Source organism: Phacochoerus africanus, chromosome 15, assembly GCF_016906955.1.
Source record: "Phacochoerus africanus isolate WHEZ1 chromosome 15, ROS_Pafr_v1, whole genome shotgun sequence".
NCBI classification, from domain to species: domain Eukaryota; kingdom Metazoa; phylum Chordata; class Mammalia; order Artiodactyla; family Suidae; genus Phacochoerus; species Phacochoerus africanus.
Window position 1 is genome coordinate 51,624,867 of NC_062558.1, and position 18,568 is coordinate 51,643,434.

The 18,568-nt window shown below is 59.7% G+C and overlaps 1 protein-coding gene across 2 annotated transcripts in view; it reads right to left on the reverse strand.

Moving 5' to 3' along the window:
* The window catches only part of ARVCF (ARVCF delta catenin family member), a 35,734-nt gene extending 19,653 nt beyond the window's left edge, over window positions 1-16,081 (reverse strand). Inside the window, exons 1-2 of one of the 2 annotated variants that reach the window (XM_047760901.1) lie at window positions 15,919-16,081; window positions 11,396-11,449 (exon numbers count right to left, since the gene is read on the reverse strand). The gene's annotated coding sequence lies outside the window, so the exon portion shown is untranslated. The remainder of the gene's footprint in view (window positions 1-11,395; window positions 11,450-15,918) is intronic. The other variant, XM_047760903.1, reaches the window with a different exon arrangement.
* Between the last annotated feature and the right edge of the window lie 2,487 nt (window positions 16,082-18,568).

The following is an 18,568-nucleotide window of genomic DNA, read 5'->3' on the forward strand; positions in this document are numbered from 1 at the left end:
GAATGGGGGGGGCTGCGGGGGCTTGGCAGCTGCAGAGACAAGCCAGCGCTCTTCCTCACCGCTCATTCCTTGGCTGCCCAGCATGTTTGTTTTTTGTGGGCAAAAAAGCAGCAGAAGTCTGAGTGCTCTGACCCAGGCGCACAGCAGCAGGCGGGGCACAAGCCATGCAGCCACTCATGTAGAGATCTGTGTGCACACAAGGCCTGACCCAGGCCAGCCCGCCAAGGCCAACCCCCAGGCCCCCTCATTGGGTACCGATGTGGGGCCCAGGTCGAGCCAGCTGCAAGGACGGAGCCCTTGAGAGGAAGGGGCAGTGCTGGGCTCAGCCACACCAGAGCCAACTGTGTCAGTAGTGTGCTTGGGGGTACAGGCACAACTGAAGGTGAAAGGACACTACAGAGAACCCCCGTCCCTGATACCCCGTGACAACCAGGGAAACCCAGGCCCAGCAAGGGAAGAGGCCAGTGTGGGTCCCGGAAGCTGAGCTGCACCTCCCTAGCACCTGTCACACAAATGAAACAACAATGAACTGAACTCTTGCTGGAAGAGGTGGAGGTCACCACTAGGGGTGGTGGGCCAGGTCTGCAGGTCTGGGAACAAGAGACAAATAGCACGGCATGTCCTGGTCGTGGGCATGCAGACCTGCACACAGCTCCAGTCCACACACGGTGGACACAGGGTAGACTCCAGGCCTTGTGGGTGGCTAGACAGAACCTTGGTCCAGGTAGGCATGGTGGGACAGCACAGGGCGGGGCAAGGGTGGAACTGGGTAACATCTCTACTGCACCTCATGGTCCTGGGATGGCATGGCTGAGGCTAGGGCCACAGGTATGAGGAAGGTGTGCCCCGGAGGTGACAATTAGGACCCAAGGGGCAGCTGTTGGCCTTGTGGCCAAGAGGTGGCTTCCCTCCCCCTAACTCTTGTGCTATGACATGGGTTCCTGGCTGACCCCAGGCTTTCCCTCCCCCGACTGTGCAGGACGAGGCCTGGGCTACAGACCCTGGGGACAGTGGATGTGGGGACAGTCCCAGGCTCCAGCCTCCCTGCCCTGGGCCCTCCACTTCAGCATGTTCTGGCTCTGGGGTCCAAGGAGCCCCCTAAAGGGGGCCCACTTGCTCTGGCTGTGGGCTGGCCAGGGGCCCAGAAATATGAGGCTACTCTGAGAAGGCAGCCAAGGCCCACAATGACCTTCCCATGGCCCAGTGCCCTCAGCTGGAGCTAAAAATGACTGTGTCTCCAGGAAGACACACCCCCAATGTCAGCTGGCCAGTGGGGGGAAGTGCCCCACAGCCACCTGTGCCCTGTCTGCCCAAGGATGAGGGCATGAAGCCTGCAGACCACAGCTTCATAGCCCCGGTGACCTGGAGGGTGGCTCTGCAGTGCTCGAGAGACAGGCAGCCGGCAGGGGCACATCTGGAAACACGGAAGACCCAGGCTCATCCCAACACCATGGCCTCTGTAGATCCAAGGTGCACGGACCAGCTTAGGAATATATGGGCAAAGGTCACCCAGGCCAGTGCCCCAGAGGACAGATTTTCTGATGGCAACTCAAAACCCTATTTTTTATTAAACAATAAATATGCGATAATGTGGAAGGCAAAATGTGTATGAGTTTTTAAGATGGGCCATGAGACTTCGAAGGCACTTTACTTGGCTGATGCTGGGTGGAGGTGGACTAAAGACTCACTTTCACTGCTGTCCTGGGGGACTGGGGCCTTGGTGACCCTTGCTGTCCTCCCAGCCAACACCTTCCCAGCCTCTGCCCAGCTGCCACGGCTCCACACTGCCTGCCGTGCAGACCCCTCATCCCTAGACCCAGATCCCAGCCACTGGCCTGGCCAGTCCTCAGTGGAGGCCACTCTTCACTCACCACACTCACCACCACCCAGGGAGTGGATTTAGTGAGAAGAGAGGGATGAACTGTCGTCCAGAGATAGCCTGTCCTGTCCTAGGGAGGTGTCTGGGCCTGGGCAGCCTAGGGTGGCCCCAGAGGGATGGAGGAAGGGATGGACAGGCCTGGAAGCAGGGAGGAGGTGGCTGGGTGGGCAGGAGGGAGGCTGAAAATACTCCCGGAGGAGGAGGAGGAGGAGGCAGAAACACCACTCCACTTGGCCAATGCAGGCGATGGGAGGGACTGGGAAATGCTCCCCTTCCCCCGAAGCCATGCCCACAGTCTTCCTGTGAAGCAGACCTCCCGCTCCGAGGAGCCCAGCCAGACCCTGCTCCAGAAAATCAAATTATGGGGATGGAGTCCAATCTGGGTTGAGGAATTAGAGGAATTTCCTAAGGGTCAGGCCAGCAGGGGAGGCGGGCGGGAAGCCTGGGCTCCAGTGCTGACCCCTCACCCGCCATCTGTCGGCACACTGCCCACCACCTCTGTCCTCCCTTGGGGGTTGCTGGTCCCACCCACCAGATGGGGAGGAAATGGGGTGGCAGCAGCAGAGCCTAGGCCTGGTGGCGCCAAGGCCCACTCACTTGTCTGGGAGGGCACCATGTCCCCATGTGCTCCTGGCCCAGCGATCTGCTCCCTATGTCACTGGCCAGGCCTCGTGAGGGTCCATCTTTACACTCCCACCCCTGCTGGGTTCCGATGGAGCCAGGCGACAGCTTCTGGCCGAGCCCACAAGGGTGGGCACTGTGTTTAAGGCTGGGAAAGGGCCACAGCCAGAGGCCTTGGTGCAAGGTTCCCACTGGATGGGGTCTACGCCTGTTCATCCCAGCCAACAGCACAGGGTCACCTGTAGTTGGCACAGGGCCTAGGGGCTTGGACAGGAAGACTCTGTCCTCTACCACAGAGCAGGGGAAGACACTGCCAAGGAAAAAGCAGCAGCCCGCCTTTGCCAAAAAGAAGCATTTCTCAACATCTACAGAAAGCACCACGTGTGTTGGTGGCTTCTGTTCATTGCACGTAGCAAGCCCTTTGGACAGAAGACAGGTGTGGCTGTACGTCTAGGTGACCCTACCGCCGTGGAAGCTAGGTGGGCACATGGGGACACATCACACTACTCTCTCTTGATGTGTGTTTGCAATTTTCCATGATAGAGAGAAAAAGACAAAAATAATCCAAAATGCTGTCGACATACTGGGATCAGTGCAAGTCTGCAACAACCAACAGAAAAGTGATATCCTTCATCTATAAGGTGCTCTTATAGATCAGGAGAAAAAAAACCAAACCCCAACTCAGGGTGAAAGGTCACAAACAAAGCTTGTGGCCCAGAGATGAGGTGTGAAGGATGAGCGTGGAAATGGGCATGCACATGTGCGTGCACACACACACACACACACAGAAAGAGAGACTGGAAGGAGGGTGGTGCTCTGGGCTCCTGAGGCTACAGCAGGTCCATTAATCTAGAAGCAAGAACTGCAGCTGTAAACACAACATAGGTAAGAGGTAGAAAAGCAGATGTCTGCCCCGCAGGCCCAGCAAGTGAGCCCGAGGCCAGGGAGCCTCCCCAGGGGCCTGGGTGGTGCTGTCCACACTACCGAGGGAAGGGTAGCCCAGGGCTTTTGGGGTCTGGGGGAGCTATAGTTGAATTCAGCCTGGAAAGGAGATTCCCCAGCAAGGGAGGTGACCAGACACCACGGGGGTGGGAGATGGACAGAGATGGCTCCCAAACTATCCACATAGACACCCAGCAGCATGCTGGCCACACAGGGGACACCTGCCCTGCTCAAGGAGAACAGTCTGGGCTCTGCTCCCTGATGGGTTCTGGCCCTGCGTGGATGGGAACCCTTGGCTCAGGGAGAGCCAAGTCCATGGCAGCACTGGTCAGACCAGACAGGGGCTGCTGGACTAGTGGTCCAGGGAGAACAGGGGCTGTAGGGGTGCCGATGCAGGACACTCAGCTTCAGTCAAGGCAGGGACACTTGTAGGGGCTCACAAAGCCTGCAGCCAGGGCCAGAGCCGGAGAGTGGCCAGGTGACCAAAGGATGGGCACAGCAGAGGCAGGCCTCACGCTGGCAGGAGAGCAGGCCAGATGTAGGCGAGCACCCCAGCTGCTGCCCTGCCCTGTGGGAGGCTTGGCCACAGGGAGCTTCCCCCACCCCCCAGCTGCCCAGCAGCCCCAGAGGGTCTGGTCTGATTCCTGCCAGGGTAGGCTCCCTGTGTGGACGGTAGCAGCCCCCATATCTCTAGGTGACTTGTGGGGTAGGCTCGATGGCAGCCCCCCAGGCCCTGGGCTGGGGTTCAGGGCAGCCCCCTCACCACCCTTTCTGTGCCCGACCCAGACTCCAGTTCAGTCACAGACCAAGGGCGAGGCTCGACCGGTTCCAGGTGTATGGGTCTGGACGGTGAGGGCCCACCTCATCCACGGTCTCTGCAGAAGTCAGCCCTGGCACCCCAAGGCCACAGGGCTCCGGGCAGGGAGGGCTGGGGCTGGCAGTCACAGTGCTCACTATGCCCGCCCAGCAGCTCACTCACTCCAGCCTGACCTTAAGAGGGGAGCCTGGGGGTCAGGGGAGGTAGAACACCAAGGTGCCCCACTGTGTGGGGTGGGCTGGTCTGTTGCCACCATCACCTCCAAACTCCCATCCTGTCTCAACGAGAGCAGAGCAGCATGGGGGCAGTTCCGAGAGTCCAGGCTCAGAGCCCCACAGACAACGTCCTGGGGTGGGCACAGGGGCCAAGGTGTTCCTGAGGAGGGAACTGACACTCACAGCCAGGCTGGGACCAGACCTGGCAGATCCGAGTGCTGCTGGGGCCTGGGAGCCTAACTCCAATCTGGGGGCCCAGGGGTCCAGGAAACCCGGAGGATCCCACTGAGACACAGCTAGGCAGCTGTTGGCCAAGTAGGGGACCAGTGGACTATGTGCACCAGTGCCCTCTGCCTAGAACACACTTTCCCCCCAAGATGCTGGACCCCTACTTCCCAGACCCCCCTCTGTTGCCATGGCAACACCCAAGCTTCTCCGAGAGGGACAGAGCTTCTTTGTGGTGGCACAAAGCCCCTTTGAGGGGCAGTGGGTGTTCAGCCCCTGGGAGTCTGTGGTCATTACGTCTCTAGGGGGCCAGGCAGGGCCTCTCAGCCCAGCCCTCCCCTCCAAGGTTGCAGAGCTGAGGAAGCTGGAGCGTGAGAGCCTGGTAATTAGGGGCTGAGACAACATATGGCACCACCTGCCCACAGTCCAAAGAAAGGGTCACTGGGATGGGCCCAGGGCTCCAGAAAGGCTCTCTGTGGGGCCAAGGGACTTCCCACGGCCTGCCCATCGCTTTGACAAGAAACACGCTCTGCTGAGATGAGTGGAGGAGGCACTGACAGTGGGAAAACTTCCTGCCAGATGGGAAATCAGGCTTGGGACCTTGGTGGGAACTGGGTACAGGGAGTCCTGGGCGGGCAGATGGGTCAGATGGTGTGGGTCTGGCACCAGGCCTGCTGAGGGACTGCCCATGCATCCAGGCCTGCCTGGCTCCTTGACCCTTGCTTTCTGGCCTGACTTCCCATGCTGTAGGCACCCCCATCTTTGCCTGCCTGCTCTGGAGAACATGGCCAACCCCGCTGCAGCCAAGACCTCACGACAGGCTTGGATAAGAGGGAACTTGCTGTGGCCTGGCTTGCTCCAGGGGTAGAGAGAAGGGACCATAAGGACAATGTGGGTCCAGGGCAGGGTGACAGGGACCAAGCGCACACCCCCCCCCCCCGCCTCAGCGTGTTGCCCTGTCTGGGCCCCAGACCCACAGTCAGGGAGGCTCACCCCAGCCACAGAGCCCCACCCCCGCCCCCACCCCCGCCCCAGTCTGTGGGTCCCTGCCACCCTGACCACTGCTGACCAGGCACTTGGCAGTATCCCCACATGCTGGGCACCCTGCCTGGGCGGCCCTCCCCACCCGACCTCAGTCTGACCCATTGCAGTTTTGCTAACCAAGCTCCCAGGCTGGGGATTGTGGCCCCCAGGCCATGGAACAAGGCAGAGCTGGCCCCAGGAGAGATGTGTCCCTCTATGGGCAGATCCACACAGGACTCAGGGGAGCTGCCAAGCAGTTGACCCCAACACAGTCAGCAGGGAGGCCCCACCACACCCTCCCGCCAACATTCCTGCAAGCTGCTGATGCTTCTGGGTGCCGGGACATGCAAAAGGATGTGCCTACTCAAACCACTGTCAGCAATACCAGGTCCATATTCCCCACAGCCCTGGGAAGGGGTGGGGGCGGTGGCTCGTCACAAAGCCTAGGCCAGGGCCTTGCCGTCCAGGGAGATGGGGCCTGGAGCTCAGCTTTTAGAAGGAAGTTACCTCACTGGGAAGCACACTGGACCTATGGCCCAGTTGGGGAGAGGTGTTAGGAAGACCCTCCAGCTGCCATAGGCAGAGGCACAGTGGCTGTGGCCACCTGGCCCTGGATGGATCAGAACTGAGACAGGAGCATAACCAAAGGGAGGGAGGGTCTAGGGCCTTCCAGCCTTGCTCTTGCCCCACAGGATCAAAGGGTCCCATGTGGCCTTCAGCCAGCACTGGCTCCTCCCAGGCCTCCCCCCACCGCCAAAAGCTGAGCTGGATGCAGTTCCTCTACTCCCGACCCCTCCCCTGCCTGGGAGCCAGCTCTGCTCCTAAAGCCCAGGAGTGCCCATGGCAACAGGTCCAGACACCACCAGCCTCCAGCCAACAGCACAGTCCTGCCTTTTACATGCAAATGACCAGTGGGACCAGGCAGGGGGCTCCAACCCACCCCTATCCAGTGTGGACTCTGGGCCCCTCAGTGTCCCTGCCTCACTCCCCCCAACCCCCCACATACCATGAGGGCCTGCTGGGAGCTGGGCTTGTCTGTGTGCCCCACCCCTGCTGAGAGGGAGCGGAAACACTGTAGTGGGCATGACAACTTGGGGACTCCCGGCACCCACAGGCACAGGCGTGCAGCCACCCACACATCATGCCTATACACCTGTTCTGGCACCCCATCCCCGTCTACACTGTGTGGCTGTGGCTGAGCTTGCCAAGCAGCCCTGTGGGGCCTCACCTGTCCCAAGAAATGGGTGGTGGGTGGCCTGAAAGTCCTGACAAGTCCTGTGGTGGGGAGGGAGGACCAGGGCCCCTGGAGGGTCAGCATTCCGGGCAGACTCCATTACTGTCGTTAACACCTGGCAAGGCTGCCCTACCCAGACCTCTGAGGCCGGGCCTCCCCCTGACCCCATAGCCTGTAAGTGCTCAGCCTCTGGTCCATACCAAGGTGGCTCTGTGCCAGGAGGGGTGGGGTGGCCTGCACAGACCTGCCACAGCGCCCAGCACCCAGGGCAGACTCCCGCTGGGGATGGGGCAGAGCTGCCATTTACTGGCTCCAATATCAGGGAACAGGTGGTGTGTCCTCAGGAGGCTAAAGACAGCTCTGAAGTGATGGGCTGGGAACAAACCATACAGAGAAGGAAAGACCATAGGTGGTGAGGGTTCCGGGGGGAGTTAATGAAAAATACCGCAGAGGCCACAAACAGCAGCTAGGACACTGTCCTGCGGCAGCAGAACAGAAACGCAAAGCAGATGGCAGAAAAGGACAAAAAGCTGTCACGAGGGAAGATAGGAGTGGTGGAAAATGGGTCCAGGGGCCAAACACCCTGGGAATAGATCCCCAAGGGACCCAAGAAACAGCCAGGGGACCTGAGAATGGCCGGGACCACCCTCCACAGAGAGGCCTGGGGTCTGAGGCTCCAGCCCAGAAAGCAGCAAGAAAACTGTGGATGCAAGAACCTGGCGTTTAGGACTCTCCCTGGGCTGCACTCCCAGTGCCCTCCACAAAGTGGAAAGGAGGCCCTGCCTGACCCTCTGCACACACCCCCGGCTCTACTGAGGTGGGTCCACATGCCCGGAGGGACCAATGCCGCTTTGTTAATGGGATGCCTCTCTTCCTTCCTTGACTCCAGATCTTGAAAGAGGAAACCCAGCTCTGGACTTCCTCTAGGAAACATCAGGCAAAGCTCCCACACTGGCAGGGCCCTTTTGCCACCTCAGGCCTCAGCGTCTCATGTGCACACCGGGCACCACGGACCTAGGTCCATGGGTGGGAGGGCACAGGCACAGCAGCTTCCCACTGGGTGCAGAGAGAAGTGGCTCTGCAGCCTCGTTATCCTGCAAAAGGCAGAGAGCAGCCAGTACATTCAGATGAATGAATGGCCTAATTAGGATTTCAGGGAGAGTGAAAATATTTTGAAAAGAACAAGTTTAACTAACTGCATATTTGAAATACCAAAATCATCAATTGCAAACGTCAAGTCAGCCTGGCAAGCTGTGCCCCGGGGGTGGGGTGCCTCCTTCTCCCTACCCGACAACCATGGCAGCCTTCCCTGTGGGAGAGAGCAAATGGGCCTCAGCCTCCCCATATTGTCCCCATGGCACAAGACCTAACTCACAGGCTGAGCAGCCAGCTGGGCACCTGGCTAAGGGACCCGCTGGGTGAGCTGGCCTCCCAGGGCCTAGGGGAAAAAAGATCCCCTAGCTGCCTGACAGCCAGGAGACAGTGCAGCAGGGGACAAAGCTGAGCAAGCCAGGGAACAACCTGAAGAGATGTGGCTGGAGTGGCAGTGAGAGGCCCTAAGGCAAACTGAGACCAGGGGCTGCTCTGAGCCCTGAGGCCAGCAACCTGCATCAGGTTCTCCAGCAACACAGGCAAGATCCTTGTGAGGCAGACGAGCCCTGGACTGAGACACAAACAGGATACAGGTGTGCCTGGCCTGGTGGTCCCTCCTCCTGAGGTCCCGAGGGTGCCAAGGTCGAGACCCTAGAGGAAGAGGCCATTCACTCCCACGTGGCAAAAGTGCTCGGGTAAAGTCATAGCCCGCGATGCTGCAGTGGGAGACCCAGGCCCTCCCAGGGCACAAAGGGCCTGGATCAACTGGCCCTGAGAGCCTTCCCACAGCAAAGCTTGTTCTCAGACCAAGGATGCTCACAGCCACTGTGAGACGGGGAGGCAGAGTGGGACGCACATGGGCTGTACAGCAAGGTCCTGGGCAAGCGGCCCTGAACACAAGGACCAACACGCACCCGCAGAGCATGTGTACGGGACACCTGACTTTTCAGAACAGAGTCCAGTCAATGAACCAGAGGACTCCATAGGTCACATGTAGTTTCTGGTGACAGAAAACAGTCAGGAAACCATTCAGATACAACTGCATAAACGAAGTTCAACCCTCACCTCACATTTTTGTCAGAGTAAACCCTGGGAGTTCCTGTTGTGGCTCAGTGGTTAACGAATCCAACTAGGAACCATGAGGTTGCGGGTTCGATCCCTGCCCTTGCTCAGTGGCGTTGCCGTGAGCTGTGGTGTAGGTTGCAGACACGGCTTGGATTCTGCATTGCTGTGGCTCTGGTGTATGCTGGCGGCTGTAGTTCTGATTCGACCCCTAGCCTGGGAACCTCCATATGCCATGGGAGTGGCCCAAGAAATGGCAAAAAAGACAAAACAAACAAACAAAAAAAAACAAAAAAAGTAAACCCTGGATGGATGCAACCTCTAGGGTAAGCATGAACCTGGAAACACCTGCAGGAAAGAATGGATGCGCGTTTATCTGGCCACATGCTAGGAGGCCATGCATGGTCCAATGGAACAACTGAAAGAGAAGGGTTCAACAGACTTTACCATAAAATGTGAAAAATCTGAAAACACTTTGAACACAAAAGCCATCACGAGCAAAAATTAAAAGGCTGACAAAAGCCTGCAGTCAGCTGACAGGTGACAGAAGAACTCACTCTGTGCACAGACATGCTGGTGGCTAAGGAGTGTGACCAACAGGCCCCATGGCTGTGCTCAGCCCAGGGCCAAGGCCAGCGGAACCAGTGCCCCACGACTGTGCTGAAGGACACCACCTGCTCACTGGGCCTGGTGCGGAGTCACTTCCACACGGCCTCGTGGCTCCCCCTTCTCGGGGGGCCCTGCCTTCGGCCCCAGCCTGCAATTCCACACCAGACCTCTCCTTTCTGTTGGCCAAGCTGAGGGCTCCCCAGGCAGGGCTCGGTCAAAAGTGGTCCCAATGCCCAGTGTTCATCAAGGAGCTCAGTGGCCAAAGGTGAGTAGGGGGGACACGTGGGTGCTTGCTGTCAGCCCCTGAACCAACTTTGCCCAAGGCCTCCTCCCCATCCCCGCCTTGATGTGGGAAGAGCAGAGGTGGCACAAGCCACCACCTATCCCTCCAGTGCCCATGGCAGACATGAGCTGCTAATCACCAGGAGATGGACACAGGAAGGAGGACAGAAAGAGAGGCAAAAAGAGGAACAGAGAGAAACAGGGAGAAAACCAGAAGCAAGAGGCAGGCAGGGAGAAACAGGAACAGGAAAAGAACAAGGGCAGGAATAGCAAGTGAGGGTGGCGGGCAGCCTCCCACAGACCCTATTATCTGCCATTCAGTGTCTACCTGGCCTGTCAACCCGGGGCACTGTGCCTACCAGGAGGTAAGGGAGGGGTGGGGCCTGCCCCCATGGCCCTGGGCTCTAGGTCCAGGTCCCCTGTGCCACCAGCAACACCTGGTGCTCTGGCCTGGTGAGCCTTGGACATGGGCTGGGCCTCTTCACCAGTCCAGAAGCCCTCTGCAGCCCAGCAGCCTGGCCACTGAGATGTCCGGCCAGACCTTCCTTGGTCCTCGCACTGGCCCGCTGGCAGTGTGTCACAAACCAGGTCCTGGGGAAGGGTGGGCCTCTGCCCCTTTCCCTGGCCTTGTGGGCCTCAACATGGGTCACTCACTCAGGGACACTGAGAACCCACAGGGCTGGGTCAGCCAAGTCTCCAACGGGGGAACAAGAGTGGCTGGAAGCGCTGCACAGCCACCATAGCCTGGAAATCAGGCGCTGCCACAGACTGACAGGCCAGGGCCAGTGCGGTCCCATTGGCCTCCATTTCCGCTATACGTGGTGAATACCATGCCTCAGGGCCAGCACCCAGCACCCTTGCTGTGGTCACAGCAGTCCAGCTTCCCCTACAATGGTGGATGAGGGTGGCTGCCCAAGACCGCACAGGCTGGCAGGACTGAACGTGTGCTGTCTGGCCCTTTCAGACAGAGCCCCTTCAGCCTCAGTACCCTCCTCCTGGTCCCAGAACCCCTGGTGCAGTAGGGACCAGCCTGAACTGAGAGGGAATCTGGCTGGCCGCAGTACCAGCCACCATCTGGTGGGTGTCCAGGTCAAGGAAGGTACGGACGAGTCCCAGCTGACATCCTAGTGGGTCGTCCCCTCTGCAGGTCATCCCTCAAGCCAGATGTCCAGCTGGCATCTGTACACACCCAGGCCATCAGTGAATTTCAGCCGGGGTGGCAGGAGGCCCGTGTTCAGCCCTGTCCAGCCCAGGGTGCTGTGCCTACCCAGGGTGAGGCTGACCAGAAGCACATACCCCTCAGGGCCACAGTCCACCCCACTGTCAACCACACCCGCCTGGCCCAAAATCTGTGTGAGGAGGGGACGTCCCCAGGCCAAGCCCAGGTCACCTACCTGTCCCGAGGGGAGATCAGCATGACCAGACACCCATCCTGCCAGCTCCTTGTCCTGCAGGGAACCAGAGAGTACCTGGTGAGGCCAATGGGCAGTGCTAAGTCCCTTCTGATTGAGGCCAGACTCCTGACTGCGGATGCCTGTGGTACTCCAGCATGGACAGACACCACACACCGGGTGGCTCCCCCGTCCCAGCCCATGGGGACTGTCACGCCTGCAGTCTGCACCAGCTGCCACAGTCCCTCCTCTAGTTCCAATGCTGTGGACCACCCTTCAAAACCCTGATGGGGCAGAGCTGTGAGCTGATGAAACATCTTACCTTTCCAGAAGGCTGGGTGTGCTCCATGGTGATAAACCCCACACCAGCTCCCAGGGGCCGTGCAAGGGTCATGGCCCCAGGCGTCTGCCCTCACCTGCCCCGAGGACAGGCCACCTGCCTCTCCTGAGGCTCCTAGAGGCCAGTCCAACCCACATCCCTCCTAGGCCAGCAGCCAGCCTCCCAGTCCCGGACTCAGGACCATGCAGCTTTCTGTCTCAGCCAATGGCCTAAGGACATTGCCCAAATGTTTGTGTCATAAAAATGGAAAACACAGCAGTACAGATAGGCAGGAGGGTTTGGGCCAAGGCTGGGAGGACCATTTCCAGGGGATCAGTGATGGATGCTTTCTCCCCTGGGCCCTTAGCATTTTCCAGGTTGTTCCAAGCCCCTGTCCAACTGGGCCTCTGGACGTGGCCCATCTAGGGGCCTGAGAATGGGTCTCTCTGCCTCACAGCAGCCCCTTCATTACAGGGAGGGGCTCAAGTCAGGGTGGGATCATGGGGGAGATCAGGAGGCTGGGGCCAGCGGCAAGGAAGAACTGCCTGAGCCAGGTATGTGCGTGTGTGCAGTGTGTGTGTGTGCATGTGCACACATGAATGCCTGGGAGGGGAGACGTGGTTGGGAGTGCCCCGCCCACTGCACCCTCCCCATCCACCCACAGCAGCTGCCACTCTGGGGTCTAAGGCACAGGAATCAGCTTTTGCTCAGAATGTGATGTTTCTGGGGCTCCTCTGCTTTTGGCTTAAACATTCACATGGCTCTTGTCCCACAGGGCCCTGTGTGCCATTGTTAGCGGTCTTGATAACCGCCAGCCTCTCCCCAGTACTGGCGGTGCCCCATCACCTCAGTGACTCTCACTGGAGTGCCTGGAATCAGCCCAGGGCACCATTTACAGATGGGGATGCTGGGTCTTCCTGCCCCTAAGACTCCCCACTCACCCACCCAGCCATGGAAGAACGTGGCTCCTGCCTTGTGGGACTTCAGCAGGCTGGGAACTGCATGGATGCTGGAGACCTGGGATTAAATGCCGATGGGGGTGGGAGGGTATCTGCAGAGCTGCAGCGGGAAGAGGCTGAGTGGGCTTCTTGGAGTAGGAGGGTAGGAGCAGGGAGACTGGGAAGGTCTGGGGGATGCAGGGTGGTGGTGACCTGAGGCAGGGTCTCTGGCCCCAGGGCACCTTGTCTCAGTAGCACTATGTAGGTTGGGGTGGGGGCAGAGCATGACGACAGCCCTGGGGCAGTAGATGGACAGACAGACAGGCCTGAGATATGAAGGAAGAACCAGTGATGGGATCTGCACCCAGAGGGTGGGGGCCCATCCTAGGACCCCTTCTCGGCATCACCTCAGAGCCAGTCTGCAGGCTCAAGGGTCCCCTGCCTGGCCAAGGACCCTGCATCAGTAGCCTTGGGGCCAAGGGAGCCACCACCCCCAGGCTTGGAAAGGCCTGGGATAGGAGGTTTCAGCAAGGGCTACATGAGCCAGAACAGCAGGCATGCACAGATTTTAGACGGCACAAGGCAGCCCCCGTGGGCACCTACTAAGTCTGGAGGGAGGATGAGGCCAGGGCTGGGTGCTCTGGGCAGGGAGGTTGGGGCCATGGTGGGCAGTGAGGAGCTCAGTTGAGGGCCAGGCAGGCCTGCCTGAGAGCTCCCTCTGCACTTGAGCCTTGAGTCCTGCTCCATGGTGAATGCTGACATGCCCTTCCAGGCCACTCTGTGTCCATCTTGAAAAGATGCCACCCTAGCTGCACTCTTCTGTTTTACAGAGGACACTGAGGCAGAGGCACAGCCCTGTACTGAGTGGCTGATTCAGAGACCTTGCCTGGACCTTTGGGAACCAGAGAGGTGCCTGAGGAACCTCCTCCACTGTCCTTGCTGGAGCCTGAGCTCAACCACCTGGCCACCAGCCCTCGGGTCTCCCTCTGCTGAGGGTGGTCAGGCAATCAGGCACTGAAGGGCCTTGGCCCAGGGATCCTTGCCCCTCTCCAGCTCCCCAACCTGGACAGGGGCCTGGTGGAAGCAGAGTTCTGGCCCCCCCCAGTGGATGCCCGGCAAAGGATCCCCAACTGCTGCAGGAGGCTGGGTGGAGCCAGTCTTGAGGGGCATGGCAGTCCTGGGCGCCCTCTGGTGGCCTCACTCAGCTTGCAGCTACTTTTCTAGAGGCCACTGGCCCCTCAGGGACCACTGGAGCAGTGGTGAAGGCTGGGCCTGACACACACACCTACTGCAGCGGAGGGGGCGGGGGCCCACTGGGTGATGTAGCGGTGCATCAGCTCTGGCTCCTCTTCCTGACCTATGAAATAGGCCACGCTGTGCACCCCTCCAGTCGGAAGCCGCAGGAGGGATGCTAACCTGAGTTTCCCAGGTTACTGACTCTGGGGCTCCTGAAGGGAGGCTAAGGCCTAGTTCTTGTCTTGAAGGTCCCAGGACCCCTTGTAGCCTCCGTGGCATCCTGCAGCACTTGCCCCCAGGATCCTCAACCCAGCCCGCCTGCCCTCCCTCTCTCCGCCCACTGAGGCCCCCCGCCAGGTCCCTGGGCACACACTAGGAGCTGGCCAGGGCTCTGATGTACCTGGGTCCCCACCCCAGCTGTGCTACGGTTCTTGGTTCCTTTTGGAGGCTCAGGGTCCCACTGCTCAGAGTCCCCAGACTTGTCTCTTGGGGTGAAGGAGATGCAGTGAACTCACCCTGAAGTGCAACACAAACAAGGACAGAGATGCAGCCCCACCCCACAGAAGCTGGGAGATGAAGAGGGACCCTGAGACTGAGATCTGAGGGAGGAAACATGCAGGCCAGATTGGGGGTGGGGGACAGCTCTAATCTATCAGGACTGAGGGCTGCCCAGTCCACCCAGGAGGCACCTGGTCAGCAGGCACTGGTGCCCATGGCTGGGGGGGAGGGGGCTGGCATGTGACCTCCTTCCAGGCCAGGACTAGAGTCCTGAACACCAGAAATGCTCCATGCACAGCCCTGTGCTGGGGGTGGGTGGACCTCATACTTGAGGGCACAGAGCAACAGGGACAGACAGGGTACTGTGGGTGGAGCAGGGCAAGGCTGGGGGACAGCACAAATTCCCACATACTGAGGCCGAACCCCAAATTCAGATAACCTGCTCAGAAACTGACTGGTTGCGGGTCTAACACTGTCTCACGTCTAGATATACTAAGCACAGGACAGGTGGGACCTGCTTGGGATGGGAAGACCTCTGGGAGCCTGGACCTGGGAGTGGAGGTAGAGGGAGTCATAGGGAAAAGGCTTCCAGCACAGCCATGGTGCGTGTCCTCATCGGGGAGACTGCTGTTCACCAACCAACAATCCCCACCCCCACCCCCGGTTCATAAATCCTGGAATGTGCCCTGCACGGTGACTGAGTGACAAGGGGATGAGGTGTTATGAAAAATCCATCCTAAAGAATGAAACCATCAGGGCATTTCTTTTTTGTTGTTGTTCCTAAATATGCCTTGGTCTAAAGGAAAGGGGAGTGGGAGTCCCCGAGCTCCGTTTTCACTCTGACACACTATGCAGAGATTAGAAACGGTGACACGGTATGATAACCAATATTTAATTATTTGAGATTGAAATAGAAAATCTGGGGAGCTCCCGCTGTCTGCCGGCTCGGGGCAACACCGCAGCAAACCTGGGCTGAGTCCCGCTCCGAGGGGAACGAACCTCATCCAGGAGCCTGGGGTCCCACCGACTGGACTCAAGGGTAGCGAGGGAGAGGGATCCACTGGGGGGGCTCCAGGCAGGGACCCCGGGCAGCGTCCCCTCTCTTGTCCTCTGGGCGGCGGGAGCAGCGCCACACGGGGACATCCCCTTGGCCAGGCAGTGCCAATGTCTCCCGGCAGCGTGCCGCCCCAGGAAAGTTCCTGGCCCCTGGGCCCCTCCGCCAATGGAAAGTTTCCGTGGGTGCTTGGCGCCGACTTGAGACGCCGGGTAGAGCGGGGAGAACACGGCTTCAGTTGGGCCGCAGCTACAGGGGCGCACGGCCGGTCGGGCAGGACCCGAGGCCGCGCACAAAGGGACCCGCCCCCGCCGGTCCGGTGCCTCGCGCACCGCGGTGTGGGTGCTGTGAGAGTGGGGCGGAGCTGGGCTGGACCCCCGGCTCAGATCCCCGCCCAGATCTCGTTTCCCGCTCCTGCCCTGCCCTGCCCTGCCCGCAGCCCGGGTCCCGGCCCCAACCCCGGTTCCCGGCCTGAGCCTACCTGGAGCGCGACGTGGGCGGCTCCGCAGCGCGGCCCCCGGCCCAGACTGGCGTCCCCGGGTCCCTCGGCGTGCGGCGTCCTCGGGCGGGCGCAGGTGGTCGTCCGGGGTCTTCAGCTCGCGCGGCTGCGGAGCCCACCCTGCGCGTCCAGTGCAGCCCTGACCCGCCCTCCGCCCCTCGCGCGGCCCGTGCGCAAAGCAAGACTGCCGGCGCCGCGACCCTCGCCCCGCCTCGCCGCCACCAGTGCTCCCATTGGTCGGGAGGCCCGGCAACCGGCGCCGATTGGACGAGTGTGGGGAGACGCCGGCTTTCCATTGGGTCCTCGGGGTGTCAGTCTCCGCCAACAACGGCCCCTCGTGGAGTGGCGGAGGCCCTGGCACCTGCCGGGACCGCTGCGGCGGTAGCCGGGCCCGCTGACCGCCCTCTCCCGCGGGCCGCCCCCTCCCGGCCGCCTTCGAGGACGTCTCTGTACCGTCCGGCCCGAGCAGGGAGGGAGGCAGGCCCGGCGCCCCATTCCCAGACTCGGGCCAGGTCATCTCCATCACCACCCCCAGTTCGCAGGTATCCTTCTCAGCGGCTGCTGTTGGCTGGGCGCTACGCGCCGCGCCCGCGCGTTGACATCAATTGTATTACCCACAATCTGCGAGGGAGCGTTCTGCAGCCCTCCCATCTAACAGACCGGAAACCCAGGCTAGGAGAGATTCTCGCTTGACTTAGGTCACCGGGGCTCCAACCCAGTCTCCGGGGCCTGAGGGCTCTCCCAACCTCAAAGCGCCAGGGTTCCCACTGTGGAGGCCTGAGTGGGTGGGGCCTGCAGTATTTTCAAGAGTAGAAAAGGACCCCTCAGGGAACAGAGGTTTTCCTCCCCTATCAGGCCTGAATCTACATACACCGTCGGTGTAGCAGGGATTGGCCTTCCTCACCCTGCTCACCACATGGCCACAGGTCTGGGCCTACAGGAGGAGTTTGTGCATTCTTTGTCCCAGCTTCCTGGTGTCCATTTCTTCTGCCCTACCTGGGATCGTGCAGGATCTCTGTGGGGCTCAGGCACCTGAATTGAGTTTAGCACAGGTTACATTTCCCTGCCACGTGGAGAGCAGGCACCCACCGGGTCCCTGCAATGACACCAGGCATACAGGTGACCGCAAATGGGACCATAACCCTAGGCCAGCTCCACTTAACTTTGGAGTGTGTGTGGACGCCAGTGGGGATGCTGCTTGTTTAGGGCTGTTTCAGGGGTCTCTGATCAGTGAGCCTAGTTCTTGTGTGGTTCTAAGCCTTTCCTGCCCTGGTTGCACCTGGAGATGACCAGATCCTCAGCTCACCATGCTCCCCAAGGCTGCCCAGAGCCACCAGCCCATGACAGTGCTATGGGGCGGGGGGTATTCATGTCTCATCCACCCACGTCAAGGGTCCAGTGTGTTCACCCAGTAGTCACTTGGTCAGAACAAAGAAAATGAAATGATTTGGAGCCAGAATTCACCACTGGTACCACATTGGGTCCCCCTGTGCCCTGGCACATGTGTCAAATCAACCACAACAGCAATTCAGAGATAGACAGACACAGCCAATCAACTGGAATTGGCACTGGACTTGTCACCAGCATTGGATGTGACAACCATTGGCATCCTGGCACAGGGATGTTGCTGGAAGCTCTGGGTGGGCAGAGTGAAGAGTCCCTCTCTAGAACACAAGGGCCCTTTCCTATATTTAGGGGTGGATTTGATTAGCCTTGTGATCTCTGCAGGGCCACTGGGCCCTTGTCCTCCTGTAGCCCCTCCTCTCTCAATGATCTTGTGGGTCCAGCACCACCCCTTCCCTACCACTTGCTGATGGTGGCAAGAGGGGTTGGACAGACCTCTGCTGAGAGAGCAGAGGGGAAAATTGTGCACCAAAATCAGCCCAAATGAGGACTCCGTCCTTTTCCCTCATCCCCACCCGCCTCATCCCCACCTCCCTCATCCCCACCCCCCTCTTTTAACTGTGTTTCAGAGATCTGTCTGCTCCCAAGCTGGATCACCAGCTGCATACAGGGGATCGGGGTGGGCAGTGCCAGTTCCAAGAGGACTCAGGGCCCTTGTTTGGCAGTGGACCCACCATGACCCAGGCTGCAAATGGGGGTTGGGAACAGTCAGAAGGCAGGGCAAATGGCCTCTACCCCTAGCGCACTGCCACAGGGACCAGTAGCCCAGTCTTCTCCCTCTCTCCCATTCTCTCTATCTGGCTTCTGGCCATCTCTGTAGGGACATCCCTTGGGCACATGAGGAAAGCTGCCAGAAGAAAAATTTCTCAGGAATAACTCCCCAACAGTTGCAGATGTTCAGAGATCAAAAGGGTGACCACACAAGGTGATGAGCTCCCCATGTAAGGATGTATATAGAGGTGGCATAGCAGTAAACTCCTTGCAGCCCTGTGACCCCCACCTTAACCTGTCTCATTGGCCCATGGCAGAGTGGGATTTAAACCTCTATCCTACCCATGCATGACTGCATCCCTTTTGCAGGCAATGGGAAAGCACTGCTCAGCAGGGATTGGCCAGTCTGTGTCCCACCCCTCTAAGGCATGTGACCCATGGTTTGGGGCACCACTCTATAGCTTCTGCTCCATCCCCAGGGCATGGTGACTTGCTTCCAAGCCCCAGGTCCTGCTTA